This window comes from Macaca mulatta, chromosome 3 (genome assembly GCF_049350105.2).
Source record: "Macaca mulatta isolate MMU2019108-1 chromosome 3, T2T-MMU8v2.0, whole genome shotgun sequence".
NCBI lineage: Eukaryota > Metazoa > Chordata > Mammalia > Primates > Cercopithecidae > Macaca > Macaca mulatta.
This window is the reverse complement of record NC_133408.1, coordinates 63,446,175-63,459,792: the sequence shown is the minus strand read 5'-3', so window position 1 is coordinate 63,459,792 and position 13,618 is coordinate 63,446,175.

Sequence of the window (13,618 nt, the reverse complement as noted above, 5' to 3'; positions counted from 1 at the left end):
CAAAGAGATCCACGAAATACAGATGTAACTCTGTGAGATGAATTAACAGAACACTAAGCAGTTTCTCAGAAAGCTTCTTTCCAGATTTCATCTGAGGATATTTCCTTAATCACCAGAGCCCTCTATGGGCTTCCAAATATCACTTTGCCAATTCCACAAGAACTGTCTTAGCGAAAGGTTTCTTGAGGGGAAAGTTGTAACTCTGTGAGATGATTTCACAGAACGCAAAGAAGTTTCTCAGAAAGCTTCTTTCTCTTTGTTATCAGAGGATATTTCCTTTGGCCCTATAGTGTTCAAAGGGATATGAAATATCTCTTTTCAGATTCCACAGAAATAAGGCTAGCAAAGAGATCCACGAAATACAGACGTAACTCTGTGAGATGAATTAAGAGAACACTAAGCCGTTTCTCAGAAAGCTTCTTTCCAGATTTCATCAGAGGATATTTCCTTTTTCACCATAGCCCTCTACGGGCTTCCAAATATCACTTTGCCAATTCCACAAGAACTGTCTTAGCAAAAGGCTTCTTGACGGGAAAGCTGTAACTCTGTGAGATGATTTCACAGAACACAAAGGAGTTTCACAGAAAGCTTCTTTCTCTTTGTTATGGGAGGATATTTCCTTTGGCCCTATAGTCTTCAAAGGGATCCGAAATAACTGTTCTCAGATTCCACATAAAGAAGGTTAGCAAAGAGATCCTCGAAATACAGATGTAACTCTGTGTGATGAATTAACAGAACACTAAGCAGTTTCTCAGAAAGCTTCTTTCCAGATTTCATCTGAGGATATTTCCTTTTTCACCATAGCCCTCTATGGGCTTCCAAATATCACTTTGCCAATTCTACAAGAACTGTCTTAGCGAAAGGCTTCTTGAGGGGAAAGCTGTAACTCTGTGAGATGATTTCACAGAACACAAAGGAGTTTCACAGAAAGCTTCTTTCTCTTTGTTATCGGAGGATATTTCCTTTGGCCCTATAGTGTTCAAAGGGATACGAAATATCTGATCTCAGATTCCACAGAAATAAGGTTAGCAAAAGATCCACGAAATACATATATAACTCTGTGAGATGAATTAACAGAATACTAAGCAGTTTCTCAGAAAGCTTCTTTCGAAATTTCAACTGAGGATATTTCCATTTTCACCATAGGCCTCTATAGGCTTCCAAATATCACTGTGCCAATTCCACAAGAACTCTCTTAGCGAAAGGCTTCTTGAGGGGAAAGCTGTAACTCTGTGAGATGATTTCACAGAACACAAAGCAGTTTCACAGAAAGCTTCTTTCTCTTTGTTATCAGAGGATATTTCCTTTGGCCCTATAGTCTTCAAAGGGATCCGAAATATCTGTTCTCAGATTCCACAGAAATAAGGCTAGCAAAGAGATCCACGAAATACAGATGTAACTCTGTGATATGAATTAAAAGAACACTGAGCAATTTCTCAGAAAGCTTCTTTCCAGATTTCATCTGAGGATATTTCCTTTTTCTCCATAGCCCTCTCTGGGCTTCCAAATATCACTTTGCCAATTCCAGAAGAACTGTCTTAGCGAAAGGCTTCTTGAGGGTAAAGCTGTAACTCTGTGAGATTATTTCACAGAACACAAAGGAGTTTCACAGAAAGCTTCTTTCTCATTGTTATCAGAGGATATTTCCTTTGGCCCTATAGTGTTCAAAGGGATCCGCAATATCTGTTCTCAGATTCCACAGAAATAAGGCTAGCAAAGAGACACAGGAAATACAGATGTAACTCTGTGAAATGAACTAACAGAACACTAAGCAGTTTCTCAGAAAGCCTCTTTACAGATTTCATGTGAGGATATTTCCTTTTTCACCATAGCCCTCTATGGGCTTTCAAATATCACTTTGCCAATTCCACAAGAACTGTCTTAGCGAAAGGCTTCTTGAGGGGAAAGCTGTAACTCTGTGAGATGATTTCACAGAACACAAAGAAGAGTCTCAGAAAGATTCTTTCTCTTTGTTATCGGAGGATATTTCCTTTGGCCCTATAGTCTTCAAAGGGATCCGAAATATCTGTTCTCAGATTCCACAGAAATAAGGTTAGCAAAGAGTTCCTCGAAATACAGATGTAATTCTGTGTGATGAATTAACAGAACACTAAGCAGTTTCTCAGAAATCTTCTTTCCAGATTTCATCTGAGGATATTTCCTTTTTCACCATAGCCCTCTATGGGCTTCCAAATATCACTTTGCGAATTCCACAAGAACTGTCTTAGCGAAAGCTTCTTGAGGGGAAAGCTGTAACTCTGTGAGACGATTTCAGAGAACACAAAGAAGTTTCTCAGAAAGCTTCTTTCTCTTTGTTATCGGAGGATATTTCCTTTGGCCCCATAGTCTACAAAGCGATCCAAAATATCTGTTCTCAGATTCCACAGAAATAAGGCTAGCAAAGAGATCCACGAAATACAGATGTAACTCTGTGAGATGAATTAACAGAACACTAAGCAGTTTCTCAGAAAGCTTCTTTCCAGATTCCATCTGAGGATATTTTCTTTTTCACCATAGCCCTCTATGGGCTTCCAAATATCACTTTGCCAATTCCACAAGAACTGTCTTAGCGAAAGGCTTCTTGAGGGAAAAGTTGTAACTCTGTGAGATGATTTCACAGAACACAAAGCAGTTTCACAGAAAGCTTCTTTCTCTTTGTTATCGGAGGATATTTCCTTTGGCCCTATAGTCTTCAAAGGGATCCGAAATATCTGTTCTCAGATTCCACAGAAATAAGGCTAGCAAAGAGATCCACGAAATACAGATGTAACTCTGTGAAATGAATTAAAAGAACACTGAGCAATTTCTCAGAAAGCTTCTTTCCAGATTTCATCTGAGGATATTTCCTTTTTCACCATAGCCCTCTCTGGGCTTCCAAATATCACTTTGCCAATTCCAGAAGAACTGTCTTAGCGAAAGGCTTCTTGAGGGGAAAGCTGTAACTCTGTGAGATTATTTCACAGAACACAAAGGAGTTTCACAGAAAGCTTCTTTCTCATTGTTATCAGAGGATATTTCCTTTGGCCCTATAGTGTTCAAAGGGATCCGAAATATCTGTTCTCAGATTCCACAGAAATAAGGCTAGCAAAGAGACACAGGAAATACAGATGTAACTCTGTGAAATGAACTAACAGAACACTAAGCAGTTTCTCAGAAAGCCTCTTTACAGATTTCATGTGTGGATATTTCCTTTTTCACCATAGCCCTCTATGGGCTTTCAAATATCACTTTGCCAATTCCACAAGTACTGTCTTAGCGAAAGGCTTCTTGAGGGGAAAGCTGTAACTCTGTGAGATGATTTCACAGAACACAAAGAAGAGTCTCAGAAAGATTCTTTCTCTTTGTTATCGGAGGATATTTCCTTTGGCCCTATAGTCTTCAAAGCGATCCAAAATATTTGTTCTCAGATTCCACAGAAATAAGGCTCGCAAAGAGATCCACGAAATACAGATGTAACTCTGTGAGATGAATTAACAGAACACTAAGCAGTTTCTCAGAAAGCTTCTTTCCAGATTCCATCTGAGGATATTTTCTTTTTCACCATAGCCCTCTATGGGCTCCCAAATATCACTTTGCCAATTCCACAAGAACTGTCTTAGCGAAAGGCTTCTTGAGGGAAAAGTTGTAACTCTGCGAGATGATTTCACAGAACACAAAGCAGGTTCACAGAAAGCTTCTTTCTCTTTGTTATCGGAGGATATTTCCTTTGGCCCTATAGTCTTCAAAGGGATCCGAAATATCTGTTCTCAGATTCCACAGAAATAAGGCTAGCAAAGAGATCCACGAAAGACAGACGTAACTCTGTGAGATGAATTAACAGAACACTAAGCAGTTTCTCAGAAAGCTTCTTTCGAAATTTCAACTGAGGATATTTCCTTTTTCACCATAGCCCTCTATGGGCTTCCCAATATCACTTTGCCAATTCCACAAGAACTGTCTTAGCGAAAGGCTTCTTGAGAGGAAAGCCGTAACTCTGTGAGATGATTTAACAGAACACAAAGAAGTTTCTCAGAAAGCTTCTTTCTCTTTGTTATCGGAGGATATTTCCTTTAGCCCTATAGTGTTCAAAGGGATCCGAAATATCTGTTCTCAGATTCCACAGAAATGAGGCTAGCAAAGAGATCCACGAAATACAGATGTAGCTCTTTGAGATGAATTAACAGAACACTAAACAGTTTCTCAGAAAGCCTGTTTCCAGATTTCATCTGAGGATATTTCCTTTTTCAACATAGCCCTCTATGGGCTTCGAAATATCACTTTGCCAATTCTACAAGAACTGTCTTAGCGAAAGGCTTCTTGAGGGGAAAGCTGTAACTCTGTGAGATGATTTCACAGAACACAAAGAAGTTTCTCAGAATGCTTCTTTCTCTTTGTTATCGGAGGATATTTCCTTTGGCCCTATAGTGTTCACAGGGATCCGAAATATCTGTTCTCAGATTCCACAGAAATAAGGCTAGCAAAGACATCCACGATATACAGATGTAACTCTGTGACATGAATTAACAGAACACTAAGCAGTTTCTCAGAAAGCTTCCTTCGAAATTTCAACTGAGGATATTTCCTTTTTCAACATAGCCCTCTATGGGCTTCCAAATATCACTTTGCCAATTCCACAAAAACTGTCTTAGCGAAAGGCTTCTTGAGGGGAAAGCTGTAACTCTGTGAGATGATTTTACAGAACACAAAGAAGATTCTCAGAAAGCTTCTTTCTCTTTGTTATCGGAGGATATTTCCTTTGGCCCTATAGTCTTCAAAGGGATCCGAAATATCTGTTCTCAGATTTCACAGAAATAAGGTTAGCAAAGAGATCCTCGACATACAGATGTAATTCTGTGAGATGAATTAACAGAACACTAAGCAGTTTCTCAGAAAGCTTCTTTCCAGATTTCATCTGAGGATATTTCCTTTTTCACCATAGCCCTCTATGGGCTTCCAAATATCACTTTGCCAATTCCACAAGAACTGTCTTAGCGAAAGGCATCTTGAGGGGGAAAGCTGTAACTCTGTGAGATGATTTCACAGAACACAAAGAAGTTTCTCAGAAAGCTTCTTTCTCTTTGTTATCGGAGGATATTTCCTTTGGCACTATAGTCTTCAAAGGGATCCGAAATATCTGTTCTCAGATTCCACAGAAATAAGGCTAGCAAAGAGATCCACGAAATACAGATGAAACTCTGGGAGATGAATTAACAGAACACTAAGCAGTTTCTCAGAAAGCTTCTTTCCAGATTTCATCTGAGGATATTTCCTTTTTCACCATAGCCCTCTATGGGCTTCCAAATATCACTTTGCCAATTCCACAAGAACTGTCTTAGCGAAAGGCTTATTGAGGGAAAAGTTGTAACTCTGTGAGATGATTTCACAGAACACAAAGAAGTTTCTCAGAATGCTTCTTTCTCTTTGTTATCGGAGGATATTTCCTTTGGCCCTATAGTGTTCACAGGGATCCGAAATATCTGTTCTCAGATTCCACAGAAATAAGGCTAGCAAAGAGATCCACGAAATACAGATGTAACTCTGTGAGATGAATTAACAGAACACTAAGCAGTTTCTCAGAAAGCCTCTTTCCAGATTTCATCTGAGGATATTTCCTTTTACACCATAGCCCTCTATGGGCTTCCAAATATCACTTTGCCAATTCCACAAGAACTGTCTTAGCGAAAGGCTTCTTGAGGGGAAAGCTGTAACTCTGTGTGATGATTTCACAGAACACAAAGAAGTTTCTCAGAAAGCTTCTTTCTCTTTGTTATCGGAGGATATTTCCTTTGGCCCGATAGTGTTCAAAGGGATCCGAAATATCTGTTCTCAGATTCCACAGAAATAAGGCTAGGAAGGAGATCCACGAAATAAAGATGTAACTCTGTGAGACGAATTAACAGAACACTAAGCAGTTACTCAGAAAGCTTCTTTCGAAATTTCAACTGAGGATATTTCCTTTTTCACCATATCCCTCTATGGGCTTCCAAATATCACTTTGCCAATACCACAAGAAGTGTCTTAGCGAAAGGCTTCTTGAGGGGAAAGCTGTAACTCTGTGAGATGATTTCACAGAACACAAAGAAGTTTCTCAGAAAGCTTCTTTCTCTTTGTTATCGGAGGATATTTCCTTTGGCCCTATAGTGTTCAAAGGGATCCGAAATATCTGTTCTCAGATTCCACAGAAATAAGGCTAGCAAAGAGATTAACGAAATACAGATGTAACTCTGTGAGATGAATTAAAAGAACACTGAGCAGTTTCTCAGAAAGCTTCCTTCCAGATTTCATCTGAGGATATTTCTTTTTTCACCATAGCCCTCTATGGGCTTCCAAATATCACTTTGCGAATTCCACAGGAACTGTCTTAGCGAAAGGCTTCTTGAGGGGAAAGCTGTAACTCTGGGAGATGATTTCACAGAACACAAAGAAGTTTCTCAGAAAGCTTCTTTCTCTTTGTTATCGGAGTACTTTTCCTTTGGCCCTATAGTGTTCAAAAGGATCCGAAATATCTGTTCTCAGATTCCACAGAAATAAGGCTAGGAAAGAGATCCACGAAATACAGATGTAACTCTGTGACATGAATTAACAGAACACTAAGCAGTTTTTCAGAAAGCTTCTTCCGAAATTTCAACTGAGGATATTTCCTTTTTCAACATAGCCCTCTATGGGCTTCCAAATATCACTTTGCCAATTCCACAAGAGGTGTCTTAGCGAAAGGCTTCTTGAGGGGAAAGGTGTAACTCTGTGAGATGATTCACAGAACACAAAGAAGTTTCTCAGAAAGCTTCTTTCTCTTTGTTATCGGAGGATATTTCCTTTGGCCCTATAGTCTTAAAAGGGATCCGAAATATCTGTTCTCAGATTCCACAGAAATAAGGCTAGCAAGGAGATCCACGAAATACAGATGTAACTCTGTGAGATGAATTAACAGAACACTAAGCAGTTTCTCAGAAAGCTTCTTTCCAGATTTCATCTGAGGATATTTCCTTAATCACCAGAGCCCTCTAGGGGCTTCCAAATATCACTTTGCCAATTCCACAAGAACTGTCTTAGCGAAAGGCTTCTTTAGGGAAAAGCTGTAACTCTGTGAGATGATTTCACAGAACACAAAGCAGTTTCACAGAAAGCTTCTTTGTCTTTGTTATCGGAGGATATTTCCTTTGGCCCTATAGTCTTCAACGGGATCCGCAATATCTGTTCTCAGATTCCACAGAAATAAGGCTAGGAAAGAGATCCACGAAATACAGATGTAACTCTGTGAGATGAATTAACAGAACACTAAGCAGTTTCTCAGAAAGCTTCTTTCGAAATTTCAACTGAGGATATTTCCTTTTTCACCATAGCCCTCTATGGGCTTCCAAATATCACTTTGCCAATTCCACAAGAAGTGTCTTAGCGAAAGGCTTCTTGAGGGGAAAGGTGTAACTCTGTGAGATGATTCACAGAACACAAAGAAGTTTCTCGGAAAGCTTCTTTCTCTTTGTTATCGGAGGATATTTCCTTTGGCCCTATAGTCTTCAAAGGGATCCGAAATATCTGTTCTCAGATTCCACAGAAATAAGGCTAGCAAAGAGATCCACGAAATACAGATGTAACTCTGTGAGATGAATTAACAGAACACTAAGCAGTTTCTCAGAAAGCTTCTTTCCAGATTTCATCTGAGGATATTTCCTTAATCACCAGAGCCCTCTATGGGCTTCCAAATATCACTTTGCCAATTCCACAAGAACTGTCTTAGCGAAAGGTTTCTTGAGGGGAAAGTTGTAACTCTGTGAGATGATTTCACAGAACGCAAAGAAGTTTCTCAGAAAGCTTCTTTCTCTTTGTTATCAGAGGATATTTCCTTTGGCCCTATAGTGTTCAAAGGGATATGAAATATCTCTTTTCAGATTCCACAGAAATAAGGCTAGCAAAGAGATCCACGAAATACAGACGTAACTCTGTGAGATGAATTAAGAGAACACTAAGCCGTTTCTCAGAAAGCTTCTTTCCAGATTTCATCAGAGGATATTTCCTTTTTCACCATAGCCCTCTACGGGCTTCCAAATATCACTTTGCCAATTCCACAAGAACTGTCTTAGCAAAAGGCTTCTTGACGGGAAAGCTGTAACTCTGTGAGATGATTTCACAGAACACAAAGGAGTTTCACAGAAAGCTTCTTTCTCTTTGTTATGGGAGGATATTTCCTTTGGCCCTATAGTCTTCAAAGGGATCCGAAATAACTGTTCTCAGATTCCACATAAAGAAGGTTAGCAAAGAGATCCTCGAAATACAGATGTAACTCTGTGTGATGAATTAACAGAACACTAAGCAGTTTCTCAGAAAGCTTCTTTCCAGATTTCATCTGAGGATATTTCCTTTTTCACCATAGCCCTCTATGGGCTTCCAAATATCACTTTGCCAATTCTACAAGAACTGTCTTAGCGAAAGGCTTCTTGAGGGGAAAGCTGTAACTCTGTGAGATGATTTCACAGAACACAAAGGAGTTTCACAGAAAGCTTCTTTCTCTTTGTTATCGGAGGATATTTCCTTTGGCCCTATAGTGTTCAAAGGGATACGAAATATCTGATCTCAGATTCCACAGAAATAAGGTTAGCAAAAGATCCACGAAATACATATATAACTCTGTGAGATGAATTAACAGAATACTAAGCAGTTTCTCAGAAAGCTTCTTTCGAAATTTCAACTGAGGATATTTCCATTTTCACCATAGGCCTCTATAGGCTTCCAAATATCACTGTGCCAATTCCACAAGAACTCTCTTAGCGAAAGGCTTCTTGAGGGGAAAGCTGTAACTCTGTGAGATGATTTCACAGAACACAAAGCAGTTTCACAGAAAGCTTCTTTCTCTTTGTTATCAGAGGATATTTCCTTTGGCCCTATAGTCTTCAAAGGGATCCGAAATATCTGTTCTCAGATTCCACAGAAATAAGGCTAGCAAAGAGATCCACGAAATACAGATGTAACTCTGTGATATGAATTAAAAGAACACTGAGCAATTTCTCAGAAAGCTTCTTTCCAGATTTCATCTGAGGATATTTCCTTTTTCTCCATAGCCCTCTCTGGGCTTCCAAATATCACTTTGCCAATTCCAGAAGAACTGTCTTAGCGAAAGGCTTCTTGAGGGTAAAGCTGTAACTATGTGAGATTATTTCACAGAACACAAAGGAGTTTCACAGAAAGCTTCTTTCTCATTGTTATCAGAGGATATTTCCTTTGGCCCTATAGTGTTCAAAGGGATCCGCAATATCTGTTCTCAGATTCCACAGAAATAAGGCTAGCAAAGAGACACAGGAAATACAGATGTAACTCTGTGAAATGAACTAACAGAACACTAAGCAGTTTCTCAGAAAGCCTCTTTACAGATTTCATGTGAGGATATTTCCTTTTTCACCATAGCCCTCTATGGGCTTTCAAATATCACTTTGCCAATTCCACAAGAACTGTCTTAGCGAAAGGCTTCTTGAGGGGAAAGCTGTAACTCTGTGAGATGATTTCACAGAACACAAAGAAGAGTCTCAGAAAGATTCTTTCTCTTTGTTATCGGAGGATATTTCCTTTGGCCCTATAGTCTTCAAAGGGATCCGAAATATCTGTTCTCAGATTCCACAGAAATAAGGTTAGCAAAGAGTTCCTCGAAATACAGATGTAATTCTGTGTGATGAATTAACAGAACACTAAGCAGTTTCTCAGAAATCTTCTTTCCAGATTTCATCTGAGGATATTTCCTTTTTCACCATAGCCCTCTATGGGCTTCCAAATATCACTTTGCGAATTCCACAAGAACTGTCTTAGCGAAAGCTTCTTGAGGGGAAAGCTGTAACTCTGTGAGACGATTTCAGAGAACACAAAGAAGTTTCTCAGAAAGCTTCTTTCTCTTTGTTATCGGAGGATATTTCCTTTGGCCCTATAGTGTTCACAGGGATCCGAAATATCTGTTCTCAGATTCCACAGAAATAAGGCTAGCAAAGACATCCACGATATACAGATGTAACTCTGTGAGATGAATTAACAGAACACTAAGCAGTTTCTCAGAAAGCCTCCTTCCAGATTTCATCTGAGGATATTTCCTTTTACACCATAGCCCTCTATGGGCTTCCAAATATCACTTTGCCAATTCCACAAGATCTGTCTTAGCGAAAGGCTTCTTGAGGGGAAAGCTGTAACTCTGGGAGATGATTTCACAGAACACAAAGAAGTTTCTCAGAAAGCTTCTTTCTCTTTGTTATCGGAGTACTTTTCCTTTGGCCCTATAGTGTTCAAAAGGATCCGAAATATCTGTTCTCAGATTCCACAGAAATAAGGCTAGGAAAGAGATCCACGAAATACAGATGTAACTCTGTGACATGAATGAACAGAACACTAAGCAGTTTCTCAGAAAGCTTCCTTCGAAATTTCAACTGAGGATATTTCCTTTTTCAACATAGCCCTCTATGGGCTTCCAAATATCACTTTGCCAATTCAACAAAAACTGTCTTAGCGAAAGGCTTCTTGAGGGGAAAGCTGTAACTCTGTGAGATGATTTTACAGAACACAAAGAAGATTCTCAGAAAGCTTCTTTCTCTTTGTTATCGGAGGATATTTCCTTTGGCCCTATAGTCTTCAAAGGGATCCGAAATATCTGTTCTCAGATTCCACAGAAATAAGGTTAGCAAAGAGATCCTCGAAATACAGATGTAATTCTGTGACATGAATTAACAGAACACTAAGCAGTTTCTCAGAAAGCTTCTTTCCAGATTTCATCTGAGGATATTTCCTTTTTCACCATAGCCCTCTATGGGCTTCCAAATATCACTTTGCCAATTCCACAAGAACTGTCTTAGCGAAAGGCATCTTGAGGGGGAAAGCTGTAACTCTGTGAGATGATTTCACAGAACACAAAGAAGTTTCTCAGAAAGCTTCTTTCTCTTTGTTATCGGAGGATATTTCCTTTGGCACTATAGTCTTCAAAGGGATCCGAAATATCTGTTCTCAGATTCCACAGAAATAAGGCTAGCAAAAAGATCCACGAAATACAGATGTAACTCTGGGAGATGAATTAACAGAACACTAAGCAGTTTCTCAGAAAGCTTCTTTCCAGATTTCATCTGAGGATATTTCCTTTTTCACCATAGCCCTCTATGGGCTTCCAAATATCACTTTGCCAATTCCACAAGAACTGTCTTAGCGAAAGGCTTATTGAGGGAAAAGTTGTAACTCTGTGAGACGATTTCACAGAACACAAAGCAGTTTCACAGAAAGCTTCTTTCTCTTTGTTATCGGAGGATATTTCCTTTGGCCCTATAGTCTTCAAAGGGTTTCGAAATATCTGTTCTCAGATTCCACAGAAATAAGGCTAGCAAAGAGATCCACGAAATACAGATGTAACTCTGTGAGATGAATTAACAGAACACTAAGCAGTTTCTCAGAAAGCTTCTTTCGAAATTTCAACTGAGGATATTTCCTTTTTCACCATAGCCCTCTATGGGCTTCCAAATATCACTTTGCCAATTCCACAAGAACTGTCTTAGCGAAAGGCTTCTTGAGGGAAAAGCCGTAACTCTGTGAGATGATTTAACAGAACACAAAGAAGTTTCTCAGAAAGCTTCTTTCTCTTTGTTATCGGAGGATATTTCCTTTAGCCCTATAGTGTTCAAAGGGATCCGAAATATCTGTTCTCAGATTCCACAGAAATGAGGCTAGCAAAGAGATCCACGAAATACAGATGTAACTCTGTGAGAAGAATTAACAGAACACTAAACAGTTTCTCAGAAAGCCTGTTTCCAGATTTCATCTGAGGATATTTCCTTTTTCAACATAGCCCTCTATGGGCTTCGAAATATCACTTTGCCAATTCCACAAGAACTGTCTTAGCGAAAGGCTTCTTGAGGGGAAAGCTGTAACTCTGTGAGATGATTTCACAGAACACAAAGAAGTTTCTCAGAATGCTTCTTTCTCTTTGTTATCGGAGGATATTTCCTTTGGCCCTATAGTGTTCACAGGGATCCGAAATATCTGTTCTCAGATTCCACAGAAATAAGGCTAGCAAAGACATCCACGATATACAGATGTAACTCTGTGAGATGAATTAACAGAACACTAAGCAGTTTCTCAGAAAGCCTCCTTCCAGATTTCATCTGAGGATATTTCCTTTTACACCATAGCCCTCTATGGGCTTCCAAATATCACTTTGCCAATTCCACAAGATCTGTCTTAGCGAAAGGCTTCTTGAGGGGAAAGCTGTAACTCTGGGAGATGATTTCACAGAACACAAAGAAGTTTCTCAGAAAGCTTCTTTCTCTTTGTTATCGGAGTACTTTTCCTTTGGCCCTATAGTGTTCAAAAGGATCCGAAATATCTGTTCTCAGATTCCACAGAAATAAGGCTAGGAAAGAGATCCACGAAATACAGATGTAACTCTGTGACATGAATGAACAGAACACTAAGCAGTTTCTCAGAAAGCTTCCTTCGAAATTTCAACTGAGGACATTTCCTTTTTCAACATAGCCCTCTATGGGCTTCCAAATATCACTTTGCCAATTCCACAAAAACTGTCATAGCGAAAGGCTTCTTGAGGGGAAAGCTGTAACTCTGTGAGATGATTTTACAGAACACAAAGAAGATTCTCAGAAAGCTTCTTTCTCTTTGTTATCGGAGGATATTTCCTTTGGCCCTATAGTCTTCAAAGGGATCCGAAATATCTGTTCTCAGATTCCACAGAAATAAGGTTAGCAAAGAGATCCTCGAAATACAGATGTAATTCTGTGACATGAATTAACAGAACACTAAGCAGTTTCTCAGAAAGCTTCTTTCCAGATTTCATCTGAGGATATTTCCTTTTTCACCATAGCCCTCTATGGGCTTCCAAATATCACTTTGCCAATTCCACAAGAACTGTCTTAGCGAAAGGCATCTTGAGGGGGAAAGCTGTAACTCTGTGAGATGATTTCACAGAACACAAAGAAGTTTCTCAGAAAGCTTCTTTCTCTTTGTTATCGGAGGATATTTCCTTTGGCACTATAGTCTTCAAAGGGATCCGAAATATCTGTTCTCAGATTCCACAGAAATAAGGCTAGCAAAAAGATCCACGAAATACAGATGTAACTCTGGGAGATGAATTAACAGAACACTAAGCAGTTTCTCAGAAAGCTTCTTTCCAGATTTCATCTGAGGATATTTCCTTTTTCACCATAGCCCTCTGTGGGCTTCCAAATATCACTTTGCCAATTCCACAAGAACTGTCTTAGCGAAAGGCTTATTGAGGTAAAAGTTGTAACTCTGTGAGACGATTTCACAGAACACAAAGCAGTTTCACAGAAAGCTTCTTTCTCTTTGTTATCGGAGGATATTTCCTTTGGCCCTATAGTCTTCAAAGGGTTTCGAAATATCTGTTCTCAGATTCCACAGAAATAAGGCTAGCAAAGAGATCCACGAAATACAGATGTAACTCTGTGAGATGAATTAACAGAACACTAAGCAGTTTCTCAGAAAGCATCTTTCGAAATTTCAACTGAGGATATTTCCTTTTTCACCATAGCCCTCTATGGGCTTCCAAATATCACTTTGCCAATTCCACAAGAACTGTCTTAGCGAAAGGCTTCTTGAGGGAAAAGCCGTAACTCTGTGAGATGATTTAACAGAACACAAAGAAGTTTCTCAGAAA